Source organism: Cavia porcellus, unplaced genomic scaffold (assembly GCF_034190915.1).
Source record: "Cavia porcellus strain 051 isolate PalLab524CR breed Dunkin Hartley unplaced genomic scaffold, mCavPor4.1 scaffold_11, whole genome shotgun sequence".
In the NCBI taxonomy this organism is placed as follows: domain Eukaryota; kingdom Metazoa; phylum Chordata; class Mammalia; order Rodentia; family Caviidae; genus Cavia; species Cavia porcellus.
Window position 1 is genome coordinate 78,317,277 of NW_026947494.1, and position 24,787 is coordinate 78,342,063.

Genomic DNA, 24,787 nt, shown 5'->3' on the forward strand with positions numbered 1-24,787 from the left:
CATCATACTACAGGCATGAGTACTTTTCAAATTAATTTTGAAAATCTGAGACAGCATATTATTTGTGAGAAAAGTGAAACTGATTTAAGTCAATTTTAATTCATGAGTACTGTATTGGAAGGAAGACATAATTTAGAATCTATATAGAAATCTTCATTCTTAAAAGGCTGAGAAATGTCAATCTTATTCCTTTGAAATCTCTTAGAACTTCTTTTGTGGAAGTTACACACTAGCTTTATGTTGTATATAGTTATTTCATTACAAATTTTCTCCTTACCATTGATTTGGAAGAGTCTGAAAACAGAACTGATACTCCTGCCATCTGAACTGATACAAGTAGTTCCTTTTAAGTTAGTAAATTTCATTATGTATCTGTATTTGTGTATTTAAATTATCAAATGCAACACTGTAATTCACATGGAACCCATGGACAAGGGGGTTCTTTCAAGGTTGTGTGTGTGCAATCTGTCTCTCATGGCCATCTCCAAGGTGATACAGTTCAGTAAACTCAGAATGCACTTTTGGGTTTCATTTCCTCAACTGCAGCTGTGAATTTGCAAATGGTGTAAAATGAATAAAATGTAGACCCTGTCTTTTGAGATGCAGCATCTAGAAGTAGACTTAGTGCCGTGGTGATAGTGAAAGGGAAGGCTCTAGACTCAGGCATGCTTGGGTTCAAATGTTTTTCCACTTCTTCATAACATATTAACCACATCAAATTTGTATATTTCTCTTGTCTTAGCTTAAACTGGGCACAAAATATTTAACTTACCAGATTATTGTATTAGTTTGAGAATATATATGCAAAGTAACTAGTAATAACACAGTAACCAGCATTTTATGGGCATTCCACGAAACACAGAATAACAGCAAATTCTGTTATAGTGCTCTTTATATGCGATCCCTTCTTTTTTTGAAATGCAGTATAGGGGATGAACCTAGGGCCATTGCACTGGGCTTCATCCCCAGTCATTTTTATTTTGAGAGAGAATCTTGCTAAGTTGCTAAGTTGCCCAGGCTGGGGTCCAATTTGCTATCCTCCTGCCTCAGCTTCCCTAAGTACATGAATTCTAGGTGTGTGCCACAACGCCTAGCTAACCATTCTTTTAAACACAGCAATCTTAACTCCTTTCACCAAGTGCACACGTAAACCTGATGTGAGATACAGTGAGATGGAGCCTGTGCAGAGCAAGTGATGGGTGATTCTGCTGGGAGCCCCAAGACAGGCATACCGTAGAAGTTGTCCTGAAGCTTAAGCTACGATTTTCCTAAACCCGAGGGAGTCCAGGTCTGAAAGAACAATGTGAAGACGGTCAGGGAGTAAAGGAAAGGCAGACACAAGAGGAGAGAGGCAAGGCCATGTGACTCTGAATTCTTAAACCTTTACAGATAAAGAATTTTCTGGAAGAGGAGGCAGAAAATTCTGAAAAGTTGAGGCAAAGAGTGTTAAGCCTTTTAAATTCCAGGTTAGAGGAACCAAATATATTCCATGTAGTCCTGGAGCTTCTTGTAAGGTCTTAGGATGCCGACCAAGAGATCCCCTATTAGAACTGTCTTTAAGAAATTTATCTGTTGGGAAAAATTCACTTGGTTCTTTAATTTAACAGTTCATTTGCTTTTTATTTGGTACTTATGGGTGGTATGTTTCATTAGTGTGAGATTTAAAAATGGGTGTTGGACCTACGTATTCTTGGGGCTTTTCTTTGTTAATTAGATGTTACCAAAGATCTAGATCTTATGGTGGCATCCATATAACATGACAAGAATCAGGACACATATCACTTGACTTTGGTGCAGCTCTTACAGTCAAGATTTGTTTTTCTTGTTTTTTTTTTTAATTTGTAGGCTTTTTATTAGACTGTGTTTATAGTACAAACTGATAACATTCATTGTGGAGATGGTACATGTACATAACCCACTTACTTCTTTTTATTTCTTTTCTTCTCTCTCTCCACACTCTCCATCTCTTGGTCCTGTGCCCATTTAGGAAAGATCTATTTTAATTGTTTTGGGATGAAGTTTATTTCTGATTATCATCTAAACTTATGAGACTCTGTGTGGTCTCACTGAAGATCTGTTTACATATCACCTCAGTACTCGGCTGAAACGTTGTCTGTTTTGATTTTATCCTTCTACCAATCTCTTCACACTTTTAATGAAACAGAAAGCTTACAACTGTGAGTTCAATTTATCATTTAATCAGATTGTGACAAAAAGATTTTGAGTGTTGTTTTTTCTCGTAACTGTATACACTTTAAGAATCCTTTGTGGATCACTGCATTGTGCTCATGTACCATGCTTGTTTAAACCAGGGGTCCTCAAATCTGCTCAGTCAATTTGCTGACATCCTTTAGGGTGAACCTCACTTTTCATTTCCTCTGAATGATATCCTCTTTGCATTTATCCTGTCCTCCATCCGCACTTTCTTTATTCCAACTTTGTCCCAAACTAAGCTTTCCTTTCACTAAACGTGAATTGTAATCAATTTGATAAATCTTACTTTCTTCTCTTACAAACTATGCTGAATTTCATGTTTTCAATTTAAAAATGAACTGTAGCAATACCCATAACACCCCTTTTCTTTTTTATAATAACCTTCGTAACTTGGTCTCTGTCTCCACAATGTCTAAAACACAGATGTGATGACTTAAAATGACCCCTGCTGCCCATGGATAGAAAGCAAATCTTTCAATGGTTAAGATCAAGGACACTTTTCTCTTTGTAAATTCTATAATGGATCCCAGCTGAGCAGCTTAACAACCACACCCTGTGGGCCTGTTAAACCTTCTAAACTACAGTGTTCCCATCTAAGCTGCTAGGCCAAGTGTCTTCCAGCACTGCTGGGCAGGTGGAGTGACAGGACCAGCCTTCAGCACAGGGTCTCCTGCCCTGCACACAGGGTCTCCTGCGTGGTAAACACACAGAACCCAGGTGGTTAAAGAATGGAACCCTCTATGTTGCTTCCCTAGCTCATCCTTTTCCCCTTCTCCACACAAAAGTTGCCACCTTCTTATTTGTTTTTTGATACATGAAAAATTTGACACTATCAGTTATGTTATTCTTCATACTATGTAATTTTCAGTGTTTTTCTGTCGAGAATCTTAAGACTCACAAATTAATCTTTAAAAGCGTCACTTTCCTTATCAACTTAGATTAATTTTGTCTTGTTTATTTTTATACTTAATATTTTTCTTCTAAAATAATGTGCAACTTTACATTATGAAAAACTATTAAAAAGAATAAATTTAAGATATGAATTGATTATTATGCTAAAAGTTCTTTCTTACGAGTATAGGAGCTCTATCTCCTTTTTCATTGATGGTAAAAGTGACTTTTTATGTATGACTGCAGGTTACACATTTTATAAAATATCATATAGTTCTCTCAGTGATACAAATTGTTTTAATATCACTGATTATTTTATTATAGTAACACTTGAGATCTTTCATTCTAACAAATATTTCAGTGTATAATTCAGCATTGCTTAAACATTCATTGGCAGTGTTTGAATTATTTCTGTTATTGTGCATAATGGTGCACATATTTCTTTAAAATTCTGATTATAATTTTAAGGGTAAATATCCAGAACGAAGATTGCTAGAATATACAACTTTGCTAGTTTTAATATTTGAGGAATGTCTGGACTTTTTTCCATTGTGGCAGTACCATTCTACATTCCTGGCAATAGTATATGACCCCACCAACCTCTATCATTTTTTTTTAAAATAATAGCACCACAACAGGTATGAGTTAAAGGTCATTCTGTGCAGTGAAATGTGCCAGTCACAGAACAAATAACACTACATGATTTTGCTTATAAATTGAGCAAAGAACAGTGGTTTCCAGGAGCTTGAGGGAAGAACACATATGGGAATGGTTACTAAAAGATCATAAAATCTCATTTATGCAAAATGAGTAACTTCTAGGGATCTGCTGTGCAGCATAGGACTTATTGTTGACAGTACGGTGTTTACTCTAAAAATATGCTAAAAAGCTAGATTTTAGCATCATTTCATCACAGAAATAAAAAATGAATCTAAAAGGCACTCAGAGCAAAAATCCTAATGAAGTTTCTAGAGGTGATGGATGTGTTTAGTGCTCTAATTGTGGTTTCACACACACACACACACACACACACACACACACACACACACACACAATATCTCCAATATCATTCAAATGTATAAGTTCAATGTGCACAGTTTTAAATATCAGTATCTCCAATAAAATGTCAAAATGTACGGCTACCCACTTGGGACCTCTTCTATCTTTCTCTCAGACAGAAGCTTTCTTTCCCTCAGTAAATCTGTAGACTCTGGACTGGGACTCAGTCCTCCATAAAAGTCCCTAAAAAGACAGAGTCTTTGGCAACCCACTTGAGATTCTTTCTTCCTTTCTCTCAGACGGAAGCTTTCTTTCTCTCAATAAATATATTCTGCTCTTTAAAAATGTCAGAATGTAGTATTATTGACAATAGATATTTATTTGTTTTTGTATTGCATCTGGTGTATTTTCTGCTTATCAGTCTTTTCGCTTAAGATGTGAGGATGCTGATGGGGGCACCTCATTCCTAGGATCTCACTGTCTTAGCGTGATGCCGGATGCCTAGCAGCTGCCCAGCATGTACTTGATTAAAGGTGAATACTGTGCATCTCACATATCAGTGTCGTCTTTGCTCCCATGTTGATTTCAACTCTTTATTATATCTTCATGGGCTCACCTAGGTTTCTACGAGGGTAAATTTCCTTTGATTAGATACCGAGGGTTTTCAGGAGACAGCACTACATAAATAGGTATGTCCAGAAATGTTTATTAAAATTATACCTACCAGCAGTTTTACCTTGGCATACTTTCGTTGATTTTAACATAGCATGGTAGTAAAACTTTGTGTGTGATCACTTTTGTTCCTGCGCCCTGTAACTCACAGTATTTTATAGGACACAGAGTTGTCTGGTAACTAAGCCCCTACTGATGTAAGCTGTGTAACATGTTCCTGATTCAGAAATTATTTTACAAACTATTAGGATGTACTGTTTCTGATAAACCTTTTACTTATTAAAAATGGGTAATTTATTTCCTAATAGAATAAAGCATAATGATTTTGGAATCCACAACAGGTTTTCAAGGATTACGTTTTAACAAAGTTGGGAAAAATTTAAAAACTTGAGACACAGATATCATATCAACTAAATCAAAACTATAAAAGCTATTTTTAATTATCTTGTAATCCGAGATGAATGGAACTTTCATTTTTATCTTAAAAACTACTTATTTACCTGTAGTTTTTGAGAAGCATATCATAAGTTCAACCTGAGTCTTTTATTTTCAACAGTATGAGGTATTGTATATCAGGGTAAGATCAGATTTTTGTCAGACATAGTATCTTTTTAAAAATTTAATTCCTGCCATCAATTTACAACAGAACAAGCAATTCACCTACCTGAGCACTGCATAATGTATAATATTTAATTTGTCACTACTCTGTAAATGTGTAAACTGAACTGAAAAATTTATTGACAAACAACGTACTTTGGGATCTAAATAATTTTCAAAATATATATGTAATACATCATGATGTTATCTTTATTTCATAACAAAATTTTCCTTATCATTTTAGATAAGTTATATGAAGCAGATGTGACAGTGTATTATCATTTTGTGATGATATTTATTTTTAGATCCTAATTCTAGTCCTATCTTTTTCTTTGTACAGTCACATGGCACTAATCAAAATGCCTTGTGCATTCCAAGTGCCTGAGGAATGAGGAACATTTGTTGAGTTTTAAAAATCCCTATGCAACTTTTATTTTTTGGCATTTTATGTGTTTCTTGTACGAATGGGAGAAGATAACTTGGAGGACAGAGAAGATGCTAGGAATGTGACGCTTCCGGCAAAAACAAAACTTGCTCAGGATTTCAGCAATTTTACAGTGGAAATTCAAAAAACTATCACAACTCTCAGAGAGCAGGTTTGTTTTTTTCCCCGAGGAATATATCCTTATTGCACAGATTTGAACAACTAAACTTAAAAAAAAAAAAAAAAAACCCCTGTTCAAGATTCTGAAAAACTGCAGCAAAATATTCGAATAATAACATCACAGACAAGGAGTTTCACACTAATAGGAGTTGTTTGGAGAAACGGGATATTGGTCAGTTTTTCCCTTTGCTTGGAAAAAGTAATTTAACAGAGGAGAGGCTTGTTTTGATTTATGGTTTCAGAGGTTTCAGTCCGTGGACTGGTGGGTCTAAGACAGAAACACTGTGGCAAAGGCAGGGTGAAGGGAAACTGCTCAACTCATGGTGATCAAGAGACAGAGCATGTTGGAAAGAGCAAGAGAGGGAGGAGTCGGGGCCAGATACAGGCTTCGTGGCCCACTTCCTCCAGGGAAGCCCTATCTCCTAATGGCCCCTGTAGCTATGAAATTATCAATGAGTTAAACAAGTGATGAACTGAACATCTTCACAACTCATTCACGTCTTCAGGAATCTCTTAATCCAGCTGAGTTGACAGTCAACATTCTGCATGGCAGAGGGCTGGGAAACTCATTCCATACAGATGCAGAATGTTCTGTATTTTCTACTAAATGCTGACATCTGTGATGCCCAGGAATTCATGTAGCCACTGGTACTGTATTGTGTTTCTGAGTTCTTCATCAGCACATTTTTGGATAGTTGAATTTAGGTGCTCTCTTCATTTTGACAAGAGATTCTTTAGGTAATTTCAATAGGCACAACATGTACTTATCAATTTTTCTCAGAATCAAAGAAGTGCCTTATGTTTTCTCTGTTTTCTTTTCCTGAAAAAGTCATGGTGAAGAGAAAGTTCTCACACTCTTTCACACTTCTATTTGTTTTCTTAGTTGTTCTGGATCATGCATTTTTTAATTTGAGAACGAATCACACACAGAGATTTGGCTTGTATAAGTAATGACAACAGAAATATTTTTATTAGGATACAGAAGCCTGATTTCTTTTAAGGTTGGTGCCAATGTATCGACTTCTTACTGTCATATGGATGAGACTTTCAATGGTTTTCATTCTACAAAAATCCTTGAAGCAGAGAACACTTCCTGGAAGGATGGCCTGCTGCAAAGTACTTCTGTCTTCAAAATGTGGGTAATTTATTCAATCATCCAGAGTAAATGTCATCTTCCAGGCTCTCAGGGCCATACCCCGAAAGCGCCTTGTAAATTGTAACCTCCTTAAATATTCCTGTCCCCTCTGCATGTGAGTGTATTTGGTGCTTTGTGGAGAGGTGTGATCATCCTGTGTGTGTCACATGGTCACCCCACAGGCTGGGATCAGTGCAGCTAAGGTCCAAATTAGTGTCACACCCGTTAGTCTGCTGCCCTTGACCGTGACTCCTCACCACTGAGATCATGTGTTGAATCCAAATCTAAACACATCTGAGAGAGGTGAGGGGACGTTTCAAATAAGAACAGCTTGAAAACACAGCATCAGTGGAGTGACCTAAGATTCTCGACTGCCCTGAGTTGGGAAAACTTACTTCCTTTTGCAGTGAGTTAATGTGGTGAAGAAAAGAGGTGTTAAAACAGCAAGAAGAATCCTCAGTATGGAGATAAAGAAGGGAAGCCTAGCAATGTAAACATTGATCCATCCATCATGCAGCAAGCTCTTTTATTTTTATAAATTTACATTCTATATTTGCAAATGGAGGTAGAATCCACAAGTAACATCTTAATCCAATTTGGTCTACATATTGGTAATGATAATGTTGTCATTTGTACATACCATATTAACTGAAGCATCCCAGATATTTCAACACCACATTAAGTGCACTTTCTTGGTACTGATAGCATTTGCATTAGTATATATTTCTAAACAGATCAAAATAGAGTGATTTTCCTGTTTAATCGTTCTGTCTTTCTCATCCCAGTGTGCATTTCTTAGCAGCTGAGATTGTTTCACAGGGAAATTCATGATGCCTTGTGCATAGTACAAAAATAACCAGTTTCTTTCTGTTGAAATGTGAAGAATTAGCTCATCTAAGGGTGCTGCAGGCTTAGGAAGGCTAGAAGGGGGAGGGGAAGATGCTCTGAACTTTTAGTAAGATGTCACAGACTTACTGAACTATGCCCAGGCCACAGAGGTGAGAAGAGGTTGCAGCAGTGCCTGATGGTTTATGCATAAAGAATTTCAGGCAGCAAATGCTCATCAGATAGGAGTTAAAGACATGAATTAATGTGACATAATGCTAGCAATGAGGAATATCGAATGAACTGAGAAATCAACTCAGATACTCCAATAGGAATTGAGAAAAATTAAGACCCGAGGTTGGAAAGCAAAGATAAGCTGAACACACTTGCTGGGAGGCTCTCGGGTGTAATTGTGCCAGGGCAGCGCGTGCTCAGAGGTAGATGGGGTCACGGAAGGGGGAAGGATCATTTTGGTTGTGCCAAGGCATTAGGATTTGCAAAATTTGCCTCTACTGTGAATTCTCCTTTATTACTCTAAACTAAAAGTTTTAACACCTTGCAGTTGTGAAAGGGAGTCTGTCAGCTGGGAAGAGCACTTCTGACCATGCGGTTTGTTCAACTTTGTGGTTTTTCTATTACTTGATTAGCCTGGATATAGTACATCCTGTGAAGAACTTGGTTTAAAACTTTTTGTTGTATGAAAAATGTGTATATCAATGAGCGGACTTCACAATAGTGAGGGAAACAGTGGCCAAGAAATAATTGCTGGGTCCAGAGGGGTTTACACGAAGCTGTGGTCCCTCTCAGCAATCTTAGCGGGAAACTCATTCTCAGCCCTGGTACAAACATCTGCTAAAAGCTGTGCTTCTGAGCCTTACTGGCTTCTCCCTGGTTGTCTCTAAACCACAGAAGCAAAAAGACTCAGAATAAGTTTGTGAGATCTGGGAACAAGAGTGGGTGCTTATCAGGATAAGTTGGCAATAGATGAACCAGAGCCAACGTTTGGAGATAATGTGGCTTACTGTGAGTTGGAAATTGGCTGAGGGTTGAGAAAACTGGGCTGGGAGGCTGGAAAGATACTTGGTAGTTGTGGAGATGAAATTCTTTTGATTGCCAGTTAGTTTTAACTTACTTTAAATTGGCATGTAATAATTGTACGTATGTATGCGTGCAGTGTAGTAATTTGATAAATGTCTGATGTGCAGTGATTGAATCAGGTAAAAGCACTTCCATCTGTTTAAATAGTTATCATTTCTTTTGTATGGGGAGCCTATAACTCTTTTCTTCCTATCCCTTTTAAAAAATTATAAGTTGGAAAGTATAATGACTATGTAGCATTGTAGGACATTAAAATTAAGACAGGTACAGATGTACAATACCTCAGTAAACTCATCATAAGTTAAAAGTATCCTCAATTACAGGTACATTTAAGCTAACATGATGGTTATGCCAGCTTGAGAGGTTGAGACAGAAGAAGTAACAGTATGAGACCAGCCTAGGTGACACAGGGAGACAATGCCAGAAAGCAAGCAAGCAAGACATCTAACCTATTGGCCATAGTTCAGCAACTCATGGTTTAGCAGTTGTTTCCCTCTGTGACGGTGTTACTCACTGGAAGCTGGGATTCCCTGCAATGCCCAGCGTGGTGGGAGAGGCTTGTATGGTGTATTGGTAGCCCAGAAAACACCAGAATTTGAAGTGCAATTTCTATTGAATGCATACTGATTATACATTGTATCAAAGTAAGAAACAAAGATAAAACTCCACTAATTGAATCAGTATAAATCCTCAGCTATCTGTAAACAAATAAGTAATAGAGAAATGGGAAGGTCAGTAGTTTCACTTGTCTAATTAATTAATTGAAAGTGGGTCTTTTTTTGAATTTGAATAAGCAGTATCAATTACCAGCCCTGAAAAGGATAAACTAGAACTATCTTAGAAAACACAGCTCTGTAACTTTACTGAACAAGAACATAAAGATAAGCAAAAAGTCAAGGAACTGTAGCCCATTCAGGTAGTGCCAGCTGCTCGGGAGAATGGGGCAGGCAGATTTTGCATTTAAGTCTGTGTAGGAGTTTGAGGTCAGCTTGGGCAACTTAGCGAGAATCTGTCTCAAAATACAAAAATAAAAATGTAGGGGGTGCAGCTCAGTGGTAGAATATTTTCTAGCACATGAAGCTACGAGTTCCATCCCTAGAACTTAAAAAAAAAAAAAAAAGTGAACAGAAGGAATTCAAGATAATACAAAGGTCCTAAGGCAAACATTTAAAAAAATTTTAATTAGGAGGAATCAAGTAATGTTGTTACTACAATAACAATTAGAGAGGCATGATAGCTACAATTGCTGTGCTTGTGACATTCATCAGGAACAAGATCTAGTCTGCCTGTAGATCATCCGGTCAAGAATGAGAAAACTGCCCCCTCCTCTTAAATCTGGAGAAGCAGTGTGTGGGGCAGCCTGCTGGTCTCCCTGAAAGATGTTTTTCTGGACTCGCAGGAAATGGAGAATGGTTGCAGCATTTGAGATGAGAGGTGAGTGCTTTGTATGTGAATTTACAGGATGTTGTCTGACTTTCCTGTGAAGTTGAACCAAGGAGGACAAATTAACCTAGATACTTGCTGTGTTACCCAGGATTCTGGCAGTGTAGTTTATATTATGGTATTGATTTCAGATATTGTAATCCCAAATACTGTGTACAGCCATCCAAGTATTGTAATCCTCTTTCTAGTTTTCCTCTCAATCCAAAAGTTTGTATTTGTAATCCTATTGAGACGTTATTGGAATCCCAGCAAGTTAATTCCGTTCTATCACCACCAATCCAACCCATGGCAAGAGTAAGGACACCAAGACATATTTCAACTCAAGGGCAGCCGAGGGGCACTAAGTCCAATCCTCCTGAGGACATGCAGACAAAGGTCTTGATCCTAAGCCTCTCCCCCAGAATTTATTATCTTGTGAAAAAGAGGTACCTGGAGGATGAGTGACAGTGAGAATGGTGGGAATTCTGTGAGTAACTTGAGCTGACTAGTCAGATAGTGAGAAAAGCATTTCTGCAAAATGCAGAGATAAGGATATGCAGAAGGATCAATTTGCATAATTCAATTAAGGTAGCAACTGAATTGTTTTAGGAGGCTGTTGCTCCAGTTTCTGATATGTAAATTTTTGTGCCCTGGGGAGTCATAGCCTCTTTACCTTGAGGCTCATACCAAGTTAACATTACTGGAGCTGACTGGCTCTGCCATCCCATTGTGCTTATATATTTTACATAGAGCACTAAGCAAGGAAACGGGAGACTGTCTGATGGCTTTAAAGATTACAGACCAGTACCTTGGCTAACCTTATTTGCAATACTTAGAGCCAATCAAAGAGAGAAGGAAATACCACAGTCAGCTCTGTGCATATCAGTGTAAGGAATAAGTCTCCATACAATCAAAGTTGCAGCAATTGTTCTATATTCAAGGGGAGTCCCTCAGGTTGTCACCCACATCAGAGAAGAGAAATGCAGATACTTTTGGGGTAGACAACGGTGCAGTACAATGGCCAGGGTCCGGTTTTTGAATGTGTCATTGTAACTGAACTTCATTTGAGGCTTCTGCCTGAGCTGAGGTGATTGTGACAAAGCTCCTGTGAGAGTTCTCTTGTGCTTGGGGCAGAGGAAGGCATAGTAATCACGTGGCGGAGTCTTGAGAAAGTGGTGGGCATGCTCCTCAGAAGGGAGTCTGGGAGGTGAGAATAGCCAGAATATAATCATTACTGAAAGGCCAGACCCACCAAGATCTGAAAGAGTGCAGTTACCTGAAAAAGTTCAAAGGGGCAGCAAGAGAGTGTAGGTGCTTGTGGGAGTCATCAGGACACACCAGGGAGCTGCCGGAGGTGGCAGACAGAGGAGAGAGAGGCTTAGAGGCAGCTGTACTGGACCCAACTCCTGAGGTAGTCTAAGATTCTTTTCTCTGGCCTTCATGGCATACATGATGATTGTAAGAGAAAGTGTCAAAGGGTGATAGAAACATACAGAGTAAGTGTGGCAGTGTAGACCTGGAATGTTCTCATGCAGTCCAATGTGTGATTTGTGGAAGGATTGGATTATGAGCACTCCAGCTGACTTCCTGTTACAGATGCCTGTATGTACTTATTAATTAATATTATACAAGACTCACTGCGCAGCTGTGGGGACTGGTAAGTGCAATCAGAACTTCTTTGGAACACTGGGGTATCAGCATAAATGACCTTGTTCAAATCTGAAAACACAAGGAATAAAAAGGGTCACAGCAAGCAGAATCTCCTCTCATGGAGCCAAATTGAGTGTTGAAGCCATTAAATGGTAGGAACATTGATGGTTAATTTTGTATCAGCTTGGAGATTTTTAACATTTACATTAGTGAAATTCAGGTAATACCTTTATAACATCTTTCAGTCTTATGCAATCAGTTATGAGTATAAACAAAACTAAAAGGCTTGCTTCCCTGAGTAAGAGAACATTTTGTAATATCCTTCGAATTTTGTTTACACCAGCAGTTCTCTTTGGTCTCAAACCTGCTTGCCCACATAAAACTTGAGCCTGCTTCTGTGTTAACTTCTTTGTTAACTTAGTAATAAACTTTTTATCTTCAGTGAATAAACAAATAAGTGAATGAGTGTATACAACTGCAAAAATGAAAGCATTCTAATGCTAAATTGTCTTTAGGGAGCCCAACCTACTGTCCTACTTCAACTGAAGTGTGATAAAACACTTCACAGAGTCAACATGTTGTGGCATTTAGATTTTTGGTTTCCTCTTTGAAATCTGAGTTCATGTTTACTCAAGGTCCTTTACAATGTAGCTCTATCCTATTTTTAAATATTGTTATAACCTAAGCCCCCCTAACTATCCTAAGGTCTGTTCTAAGGTATAAGCCCACCTGCTGCTTCCCCTCCCCTTCTCCCTTCAAATTTAACTAAGTTAAGTTTTAACTTCCTAAAGGCCATAAAACAAAGGCCTGAGGTAATAGCTCCTGACAACCCGGGTCTTCCCTACCCAAAAAGACCCGGTAGCCCGTCACAAGTTGTGTTAATTGCATTAGATTGTATTAGATTGTACATTCTTCACAAAAATAGCTTCGTTTGTATCACAGTAATACCTGTAACTTGGCCTTACTGTAAATGTGTGTTTTCCTTTCCCTCTGGGCAAAGGATTGATATGTTAATCAATGCTCTCCGCTGTAAAGAATTGTAAAATCTTACCTAATTGATATGTTAACCATTGTTGCCCACTACAAATAGAACAGTTGTGGTGCTAAAGTAAGGTAACTAAGGTTGTTAATTGCTGTTAGACCTCTCTATTCTTTGCTAAGGAAAACAAGATTTCTTCTTATCTAAACTTGCTAGTATGCAGGGAGACTTGCAATTGCCATTTCTGCTTTGTAGTGCGTCACACCCCCATCCCCCTCCTTACATTGTGTGACCAGCAGCTGTTTGTGGATTTACAAGATAAAAAGTCCTGACTTTTAGCTGTGAGGTGCGCAGTCTCCAAATTGGCTCCCGGAGACTCGTCACCAGGCCTGGATTTTACCTAATAAAGCCTTTGCTTCTCAAATTTTAATTTCTTGCTTTCTTGGATTTTATACCGGGGTCCGAGTTATCACATTTCGAGTTATCACAAATATAATTTCAAAACAATCCTTTTCTTTGTCTTCTGGGCTTAAATATCTAAACAGAAATGTGCAGTCTAACAGTTAAGCTTAATTGTCAACTGGATTGTATCGAAAGACTCCTGGAGAAGTGACTGGGCCATAGAGGAGCTCACTCATCTGTTGACTAATACTCATAGCTGAGTGTGCTGCAGGAGGTGGGGTTCAGGTGGAGTGGGTCCACGATGGCAGGCCTTTGGAGGTTATTTCTTTTGCCTGTGCTCTTTACCTACACTTTACTTCCTGGCTGCCATGAACTATGCAGATTTCTTCCCCACATCTTTCCTACCTGGTATTTCTGCTTCGGAGCTAACAGATCATGGACTGAATCTCTGAAACCATGGGCTGAGGCCTTTAAACTGCGGAGGTCAGGTAGTTTGTCCCTGTGATAGGAAAGCAAACTAATAAACCCACTGTGAAGCCGATGTTTCTAGCTTTGTTCACATTTTTCCTGTGGCTGAAATGTCCTTTTCTTTGTTTTTGCTTAATGTCCCCAGGTATATAAAAACTCTCATATCTAAATAAAACAACATGCATTCAAGGCAAAACTCACATATCACTTAAGTAGTAAATTTTCCACTGGTAACTACCCTTCTCGTCCTATTTTTGTAAAAGTAATAACATGTTTTTCCTTGAACTCTCATTTTAGTGAAAATATCCTCTTATTGAACATACCATCTGGGATTGTATGATACTTATTTTTGTAAAAATTTACTCTTGCCAGACTGCAGACTCCTTAAGAATAGACATCCTGGGTCATTTATCATTTTAGTTCTCTCATGGCCTGACAGTCTCTCAAACAGTGAGTTTTCAACTATATAACTATTTTATATAAACTTTTTAATAACTATTTTATGTCACCACTTTTATGGTATTAAGCCATCAAATGGTTAGTTGTATTAAATGTTTTCTTGAGCATGGTGATTTTTTTCAGTATTTGGTTTGTGTTTGAAATTATGATGCAATTTCCAACCAAATAATGAGACTGGAAAAATTTGGAAGGAAAATTGTTAAAAAATAGGCAATAATTCATACTTACAGAGTGATATATTAGAAAGGTTATTTGAAGATATGGGGGTCTGCCCTAATGGTGCTTGTATTAGTTTACTAAGATTATTAACAGCAAAAATTATGGACTCGGTCTATTACACAACTGAAATTCATTTTCTCACAGCTCTGGAAGCTGCAAGTCTGAGATGAAAGCATTAGCCAGATTGTCCCTTCAGAGGCCTCTGTCCTTAGCTCATAGACGACTCTCCTGGGTTATACCTTCTTCCTGGGGCTTCATATGGTCTTCTCTGTGTGTGTCCTGACTGTCTCTGCTTAGAGGAACACCTAGATTAGACCCCACCCTAATGACATGGTTTACCGTAATTGCTTCTGTGTATTCTTTCTTTCCAAACACAATGGGTTACTAGGAGTCAGGACTTCCCTGTACATATTTTAGGTAGAACACAGATCAATCCTGGTAATTCAGCCATAATGTTTTTACAAGTTATGTGGTGATTTGGGACTAGTCACCAGTGGAAAATTATCTTATTTCTATCATTTAAAAACTTCTATTGTACCTTCATATGAATAATTGCTTTGCATTTTTGATTTTGTTGGTAAATCTTAAACATAGATAATTATAACATTTATCTTAGGGGATTTGTACCAATACGTGACACATCTTGCTTCTTTCTTACCGTTCCTTTTCTTTTGCTCCAACCCTTTTCCCCTTGCTTATTTACAAAAGCTTTATTTCCAATTTTCTCTTCTATTCTCTTTTGTTTAGTCTTTTATTTACCTTCCCATTCCCCCTCCCTTGTCTTTTTTATCATTTGAATATTTAGCTCCCATTGCCCAGAATCGATGGTAAAGTTTCATCCTTATTTATACTTTCAATTTCACAAACCAGAGGAACAACATGATATTTAAAAATATGTGTCTGATGTATTTCACTTCATAGGATAGTCTCAAGTTGTATCCGTTTAGCTTGAGATGAAGTTTATCTATCTTTATAGCAGAGTGGCATGCCACTGTACGGAAAAAAAAAAAAAAAAACAAAACCACTCATCTTCTTTATCTGTACATCGGAAGGTAGCATTTGTGCTGTTTCCAAGATTTAGCCATTATAAACAGTGCCACTGTAACCGTAGGTGTGCATATATCCCTGTGGTATGATGTTTTTAATTCTTTTGGGAAGATACCAAGAGAGTAATGGTGGAGTTGAATGAAACACTAGTATTAGTGTTTTAAGGAATCTTCACACCAATTCACAAAGTAATTGTACTAGTTTACATTCCCACCAAGAGTGGAGAAGGATTCTTTTTCCCATATCCCTACCAGCATTTGTTATTTGTTGATTGTTTTCTTGATAATAGATATTCTTCCTAGAGTGAGATGGAATTTCAGCAGTTTTAAATTGCATCTCTTGAATGACCTGTTTGCTAATCCTACTTCTTCATCTGAGATATGCCTGTTCACTTCAGATGCTCATAAATTGGATTTTTAAATTTGGAGAGCTTGATTTTTCAAAATTCTTTACATATTTTAGATGGTAGTCATTTGTTTGGGAAACAGCAGGCAAAATTTTTTCTCAATCAACGGGTTGCCTTTGGAATCTGTTGGTATTTTCTTTTGCTGTCCAACAGTTTTTTTTATTTTTTTAATAAGATGAGATCCTGTTACCCCTGTGTAACTGGGGTTTTGTTCATAAAGTCTTTGCCTTTAAAAATATCTTAAAAAGTTCTCCTATTCCATTTTCCAGCAAATGTAATGTTTCTGTTTTAATTTTTAGATCTTTGATCCATTTCAATTTTAGTTCAGTGCATGGTGAAAAACATGAGTCTAGTTGCAATTTTCGTATATGGAAAGCCAGTTTTGCAGCCCCATTTATTAAACAGGCTGTCTTACTTTCAATGAGAGTGTTTGGCTGCTTTGTAAAAGATAAGGTGGCTAAGTGTGTTTAAGACTAATGTCCTAATCTGCTCCACTGATCGTTAGGTCTGGATCCATAAAAGAGACTGGGGTGAGTCCTTCTTGTGGGCTCTGGACCTCCATTTGGACTTGTGGGAGGCACTGTCATAAGCTCTGGGTTTTCATCTGGACTCATGTGGGACACTGCCCTGAGATTTAGGTCCTTCACTAAATATTCTGTTTTTGGTGTTGCAGATAGATTTCCTGCATTTTCTTGTGTTAACTCCCAGTGACCATTATTAAAATATGATTATAAACTCCATGTCCTGATTCTAATTGTTCTCTGCGTAACCCGTAACTACAACAACTAGGTCCAAAAATATAGTGAGCCTCTTGAAAGGAGTGACATGTGTTGGACTGAATGCCACCATTGTCCTTCAAAATGTTGAAATTATAACAGATGAAATGCTACAAGATGTGAAATACACAAAGGCTGAAGTGCAAGTAAAACCTTCCATGTGCACCAATAGCAGTGTTTAAAAAGGTATCATGATAGCTCATGAGCTGAACTGATGCTGTATTTAGCAAGGATTTCCCATAGTGAACACAGGAATGTAAAAGATTTATGAAAATGCAATGGGTTAAAATATGGCATAAAAATTTATGCCCTTGTAGATGTGAATTTAGACTTTTATTCTGGAACTCAGCCACCAGATTGTCATTCATGTGGTTATAAACCAAGTGATGCTGTCAGCAGACTTGTTGCTCCCATCTCTCAAACTAATTGGAATGTGACATTGGACAATTGGTCTACCAGTTTATAATTGATGTTATGTTTGCTAACAGTACAAGTTGATAAGCACAAGAACTACATACAGGAACAAAGCAAAAATTCCAAATGAAGTGTTGCAGTTTCAAAACAGGATTGTGTAGTACAACCTCTGGATTGCAGAAAGATAAAGGAATGACTCCATGTATGGTAAAGAAAAACAAACCAGTATTACTATTGCCAACATTTCACCATGATGGAAATACTGATAAGGAAACCTTGACATAGTGGGAGCCTGAGATGGAAAGTTTCTACAACAGAATGAAAGGTGGATTATATGTTGCTGATGACTTATGCAGCAACTGTGTCAGTTGAAGCCCAAAGCATTAGCCAGTGATTGTATTTTACTCAATCCTAAACATGTGTCATGTAAATAGCTTTATAGCTTACAAAGAAAATAGCAAGTGGAAAATATCATGGAGAAATTCTCTTAGAGGATTAAGAATGGGGCTCATAAAGAGATCATTTGCAGCAGAGGAAAAACAAAAATTTTCTGCCCAGGAAAGTATGCCAAAAAACCGTGGTGTACACTGGTGAGCCGAAGGCTGGGCAGGAAGTTGCAGCATCAGGAAGACCTGCTACAACAATAGGAAAACAGGCTGAAAGAAGGTCGCAGGGAAGGTCAGAACAGTTTCCCACAGCTTGGCCCAGTTCCCTCCTTCAGGTGGGGCAGCTACCGTGTGCCCTCCGTGTGAGAGAGGGTGGTTGGCAAGGCTGTAACAGGGTCCCGCGGTTCGGCCCGCCTGTTTCAGACAGGAAGCTGTGGTGTGTCCCCCAGGTGAGAGAAAGGTCCGCCAGGCTGGAAACCCACGTAGGTTTTTATTTTTGATGTTGTATTGTAGGTTTTGTAAGCAAATAAGCAACTGATATGAAAATATTGAAATCTGTTCTAAGCACTCATTACATATTTGATAATTTATTTGTTGATGTCTTATTTCCTCTGTAGGAGCATGCTGTACGATATAATAGGAAGCTTCTGACAAAACAGAAGTATAAAGAAGTAACAGTACTTTCAAATAGACAAGGAAAGCTAAGCACATGTGCTGTCAGTGTAAGGGAGACCTGTGCTTGGAACATGCAGCTGTCATATGTCAACACTGCCTTGGTTGTGACAGTTAAAGCAAAGATTATTTCTGTGTTAGCATTCTATTGGTATTTTCATTGTATTTCATATAGGAATTTATTTTGGATATTATCTTTTAGGTTTTTTAAGGAAGTACCCAACTGATGTGAAAATGTTGATGACTATTCTAAATGCACAATACATATTCAGAACTTAATAGTTTATTTTATTGATATTTTGTGTGCCTGTTAACTACACACAGTATGATACAAAAGAAACTCTTGACAAAGCAGCAAGACCAGTGAGATGTCAAGTGTGTCCTCCAAAAAGAGCAGGAAAACAAAACTCACATGCAGTCAGTATAACTGATACATGAGTATGGGGCATGCTTTTTTCATGTATGTGGACTACTTTAAGCATGATAGTTGAAGTAAAGATTTTCTGTATTTTATTGCTATTTTCATTGTAGTTCATATAAGAATTTATTTGTTCTTTTTTAGACTTTGTACATGAAAAATCAGGCAACGTCAAAAATTTTGATGCTTTTTATAAACAATTAATATTAAAAATTTAATATTTTATTTTTGTAATCTTTTCTGTGAAGTATTCACTACTAAATATAATAAAATTCATAAAATTAATAATTCATTGATAGAAATATTCTAAAGAATGCATGTGGATCTGACCTTTGTTTCTATATCTTTATTACAAAATTGGTGTCATGCTCCTCCTGAAGAGTTTGAGAAGCAACAGCATAAAGCCTTCTCCAGATTTCTTGTGGAATTCAGACCGAGTTTTCCTTTATTTAAAAATCCATCAGGACCTGGGATTCTCTTTACTGATAGATTTTTAATGACATCCTCAGTTTCATTGACTGCTATTGGTTTATTAGACATTTTATAACTTCTCGATTCAGCCTTGATAATGCATATGTATCTAAGAATCTGTCCATTTCTTATGAATTTTCTTTTTTATTAAAATGCAATTTCTCAAAACAGCTATTGACGACCTTCTGGATTTCTGTAGGATCTGTTGTGACTGCAAAGATTTGAGTCTTTCCTTCCTTTTCTTTGCATAAGCTTGGCTAAGGGTGTGTTTATTTTGTTTAATCTTTAAAAGAACCAACTTTTCAACTAATTGTTTCTTCGTATTGTATTCTTAATATCGATTGCACCAATTTTTGCTCTGATGTTTACGATTTCTTTCCTCGGATGAGCTTTGGGCTTGACTTGCTCTTCTTTTTCTATAGGTTTTAGGTTCAACATTATGTTGTTTATTTGGTCTCACTCTTTTTCTGACATAGGAACTCATTGCTATTAATTGCTCTTGTACGACTTTTTAAATTATATCCCATACATTATGATATGTTATATTTTCATTAATGTGTAGAAACTAATTTCTTCTTTAATTTCACTTATGACTCATTGGTTGTTCAGGAGGGTATTATTTAATTTCCATGTGTTTATGAAGTTCTTGTGATTTCTCTTGCCAATGATTTCCAATTTCATATATTTAAATCTCTCTCTCTCTCTGTATATATATATATATATATATATATATATATATATATAATTTTTATTTTAATTTAATTTTCATTTTAATTCCAGAGTGATGCTTGTAAATTGCTTATGGTGAGTAGCTTTTAGCTAGTGTTTAGAACCCTTAGGAAGTGACTACTTCTCAGAGGAGTCTTCCAAGTATAGCTGGCTTGAGGGTTTTGAGTCCGTTGCAAGATCCTACCTCTTCATTTATTGGAGATGAGAAACTGCTTCTTACTTGGCTCATCCCATTGTTCTTTGGCAGCATTCTGTAGTATTTTTTATGACCTTTAGTTAATCTTAGTCTTGTCATACCAGAAGGAACAACTGATTAGAACAGTTATGTTACCTTAGCTAAAACAGTGCAATCATCAGTAACAATAGCATCTAACATAGTCTAGCAAATCACAAACTGTGTTAACTCTTAATTTGCCACCTTCAACCATATGGGCTAGATTTCTAGCTGTATAACAAAATTTAAAACAAACCAGAAAATTTTATACAGCAAAGTAGCCTTCGGTGTGGCAATTTTACCCACAGGAGAGAAAATTTAAGAGATTAGAGGGAGAAATAGAGATAGAGAAAAAGAGATTAGATGCAAGGCAGGAGGACAAAGGAAGAAAATAATTTGCACTGAAAGGTGTGTCTCTGCTATAACTGGTAGACACGTCAGGCAGGCAGAACCCAAACCCATGGTAATTAATCCCAGCAGGCCAGTTGTAGCTTTTGGGAGGGGTAGCAGATAATCTTAGCAGGCTGCATCTTTAGTTCCACTACAATTCCGGCTGGTTTCTGACTGTAAGGCTGGAGCCTAAGTGTAACATCCTACGTGTCTTGTGCAGGTTTGAACTCAGCACCTGCCAGCTTGCACTCGGCTCTTTGATATCCTACCAACCCAAATTCAGCAGCCTCACCTGGACACTAAGAGATGCTAAATCCTCTCACATCTTTAATATCTCTGTACAGTAGTACTCCTTTGAATCATGTTCTGTAGAATACTATCTTAGTGAATGTCACTACTGTTTATGTGCTGGTTATAAACAGAAACTCTGGAACCATCTTGGATATTTCTTTGTCTCCACCTCTTACTCTGCCTAACAGTTTGATCTGTTAAATGGCTCTTTTCATTATCTTTGTTCTTCCTTTCACCCCTGTTGATCATTTTGTCCCTTCTTGTGCTTTCATTTCTGAATCTCAGAAGTCCATCCTGTATATTGTCATTTTGGTGACTATTGTGGAATTTCTTTCATTTAAAGGTTGTACTCAATTAATTTATGTGATTTTTAAGGTCATAATTTCCTTTGCTGTCCACTCAACCAGATTGATTTTTTCTGAGTGAGGCCCCCCTTCCCCAATATTAGTTGTTGTTTCTGAATTAGTTACCTGCTTATGGTTTTCCCGTTTGGACATATAATTTTTTTTCATGCCCCTAAAGTGCCTTTTTTTCTCCTTGTTTTCATGAAAGATTGTCATCTTTCACAGCTCAAATGTTTTTTTTTTTTTCTCCTTCAAGGTATATTAATCTGCTCAGACACTATAACAAAATACCATAGGCTGAGTGGTTTAAACAATACAAATTTATTTCTTTGCAGTTCCAGAGCTTGGAAGTCCAAGATAAAGATGTTAGGCAGGTAGGTGGCTTTTGGTTTTGAGTCTGCTGCAAGATCCTACCTCTTCACTTTATTCGACATGAGGAACTGCTTCTTACTTGGCTCAGCCCATTGTTCTTCGGCAGTGTTCCCCTGAGACCCTTTTCCAGCGTGGCTTCTTTTCCAGTTCACCTTCTTCCTGTGTCCCCACCTAACCTTTCCTCTTTCTCCTTTTTTAAGGACACTGATGAAACTGCATGAGAGCTCCACCCTCTTGTCCTCCTGTCGACTCCAGTTTCTTAGTTATTTGCCTGTCTCTAAGTAGTGCTGCTGGGATTAAGCCTTAAACCCATGAGTCTGAGAGGCACAGCTCATTCTGTAACATAAAATCTCTCTTGACTTGAGGCAGAGCTGACTGTGGTTTCCCTTCTATCCCACTGTTTTGGCACAGTGCTATGGCTTATTGGTCTGTTTTCTACCAGCTTCTTAAGACCCCGTATCGATTACTTTGAAACTTAATGAATATTTTCAAATGAATTTTGTGTATAATAACTGAAGTGACAAAAAAGAAACAAAATATTGGTCAATTGAATTCAGGTTGTTACTGTTGAGAAGATCTTCCAAATATGTAATTTCTCTTATTTTACCTCTGTTTCTTTTAGGAACCAACTGCTTCAAATCCTAAATCCTTGTCCAATATTTGTTCTTACATAGGTAGCTGTGATGGGAGCTGCCACTGGATGGTTGAGATTCATTAAGTTTTTGGAGAAAATGTTAAGAGAAATTATATGGGCTTTCAAGTTTCTTTTGCCTTCTTAGAGTGTGTTTACAGAACAGAATATTTCACCAAACCACATTACACTGGTATTTGCTTCAATTCCCACTTTCCTTTCCTCTCCTCCTCTTTCAGATAAACAAGCTGGAGGCATGCCTGAGGCAGGCAGGATGCACGGATGATAAAGGACTGCAAAGGCAGGACCAAGAGCACTGGATGCCTGGATGAGAGGAGATTGTGTGCAGTGTACCTGTGAGGTCTGAGCTGCCAGAAATTCCCCATCATTGCCATGCTTTGTTTCTCTAGCCTGTCAGTTTAAATACAGCTGAAAATTCAAGAACAGAAAACAACATCCTCCTTGTGAGTGACCTCTAGGATATTTATAAGATCGGAATAGTGTTGTGGGACTTCAAAGCTTCTTACTGTGGACATAAATGTAGCTATAGTCATAGTATTTGCAGACATGATGAGCTCCTTTTATTTTTTCACTAACAGGTGAGGGATCTTAGGGTGTTGATGCCACTTGACCCAGGTCACACAGGAAACTGAGGCAGAAGGAGGTGGGATTATCTCATTATTTTTCAGTCAGACCTATCAAAAATGTTTCCTGAAAGCATTTGTAAATCAACACAGTTTCTATGGAAATATAAAAATGTGTTATTATTTCCATGCGAATGAAAAATAATTCTTTTTGCTTCCGAGCAGAGATGATTTCTACCAGCTCTTTGGAAATATGTGAAATTCCTCCAGAAATCCATGCTGCATAATATCACAGACCACATCATACAGTTCCGCACTTGCACCTTGCTCTACATGCTGCACAGTGACACAAAGGTGAATGAATAGAAACCACATGTTGCTTGCTTGCTTCAGATAGTCAATCAGGTTATGCATTATTGGAAAGTTCCTTTCTCTTTAGTAATTTCATGGTAAGAAACATGGAGATGATGTTTGAATGTTGCCTTTCAGAGTGGCCAAGTCATGCATGGTGCGGATGTGTGCATCGGCTCTGTGTCCTAGTCCTGAACTAGTGAAAGGTACCTGTTGTCCGGTTTGCAGAGATCAAGGAATGCACGTGGATGCAATGGAGAGACAATGATAATATCTGATCAAGCCCTTGAGGAGGGTCTTCTCAAGAGAAGCCACTCAGGATCCACACTTTTCACCTATAGACATGTCCTTCAGATGGGAAACACTGATTTAAGAGCAAATCAATGCATTTGAACCATAGACATACTGAAGATTTTTTATGTTTTTGTTTACTAACGAGACCTGAAATAGTGCAAAACTAGAGACTATATAGAGCATAGCAATTATCTTAAGAAATAGTTCTGATTGTAAGCCTTAGGTTTTATATATTGCATGTGGAGATAAAAATATTATATACTATTCTACAAATATGATTGTTGTGGAAAATATCTGTCATGGTTTATGTTGGTGGCCCCCCAGGCCTCATGCATTTGCATTGTGCATTTGTGATTGGTTCACTGTCTAGAGCTTGGATTGATGGTGTCAGTGCTACACCCACCTGGGGTGGAGCCAGCATGCAATGTAATGGCGGGAAGAAGGTGTGTCTTGCTCTCTTTTGCCTGTTTCCTCCTTGCTGTTTGCAGCCACCATGAACTGGGGTCCAGCCATGCCAGCCTGCCTTGGAGAAAACTGAGTGTGGACTGAAACCTCCAAAAACTGTAAGAAATAAACCTTTCCTTTCCCAACTTTGGGCCTCAGGTGTTTTGTCTCAGCGATCAGTAAAGAGTAACTAAGACAGCATCTAATTTCTAAATTCAGAACCTTCCAGGTATGGTGGTGCAGTCCTGTAATGACAGCCTTGGGAGGTGGACACAGAAGGATGTCTGGGAGTGCAAGGTCATACTGGGCTGCATAAGGAATTCAAGGCCAGCCTGAATTACAGTGAGCCTCTGTCTCAAAAAAAAAGTCTTCAGGAATTTGAGTTTTGCATGTGAAGAAAATCTACAGGAAGATCTGTGATAAATCTGTGATAATATTGTGCTGCTCTTCTTGCCTCTGGCCTATTTTCTCTGATCTTTGACCTTACCCGTTGTGTTTTTGCTGAGGAGGTGCTTGTCTTAACTTTCATTAAAGTTCTGGAACATTAGGGAAAAGTCAGGCAAAGAATGTCACTTTTTAGGGAGCTTGTCAGTTTTTGCATGTGGTTGGAAAATGCAAACTCTGTGCGAGACACATTTCAAAGTAAAATTGCTCAAAATCTGCCTTTCCCTTATTTGTCGTTATTACCATTCATGAGATGTCAACATTGAAATATAGCCAAGTCTGAAATCCAGGAGCAATCTGAACTTATTATCAGGAAAATTGAAAATGTTCTCACCTTTTACAAAAGATGTTATTAGGGGGTTCTTCAATTCTGACACTTTGTTACCGCATTTCAAGCTCAATCCCATAGACAGCAGCTCTATTTATATTCAGAATTCAGGTTTTTATATTAGGTGATTTTCACTTAATATTTAAA

At 37.8% G+C, this 24,787-nt stretch overlaps 1 non-coding gene across 16 annotated transcripts in view; it reads left to right on the forward strand.

The window, feature by feature from the left end:
- The window catches only part of LOC100718470 (uncharacterized), a 286,223-nt gene extending 262,209 nt beyond the window's left edge, over positions 1-24,014 (forward strand). For 12 of the 16 annotated variants that reach the window (XR_010050631.1, XR_010050616.1, XR_010050625.1 and 9 more), the window contains 2 exons: positions 22,435-23,133; positions 23,269-24,014. This is a non-coding gene — a transcript (uncharacterized LOC100718470). The remainder of the gene's footprint in view (positions 1-22,434; positions 23,134-23,268) is intronic. The other 4 variants (XR_010050624.1, XR_010050619.1, XR_010050620.1 and 1 more) reach the window with 4 other exon arrangements.
- The last annotated feature ends 773 nt before the right edge of the window (positions 24,015-24,787 follow it).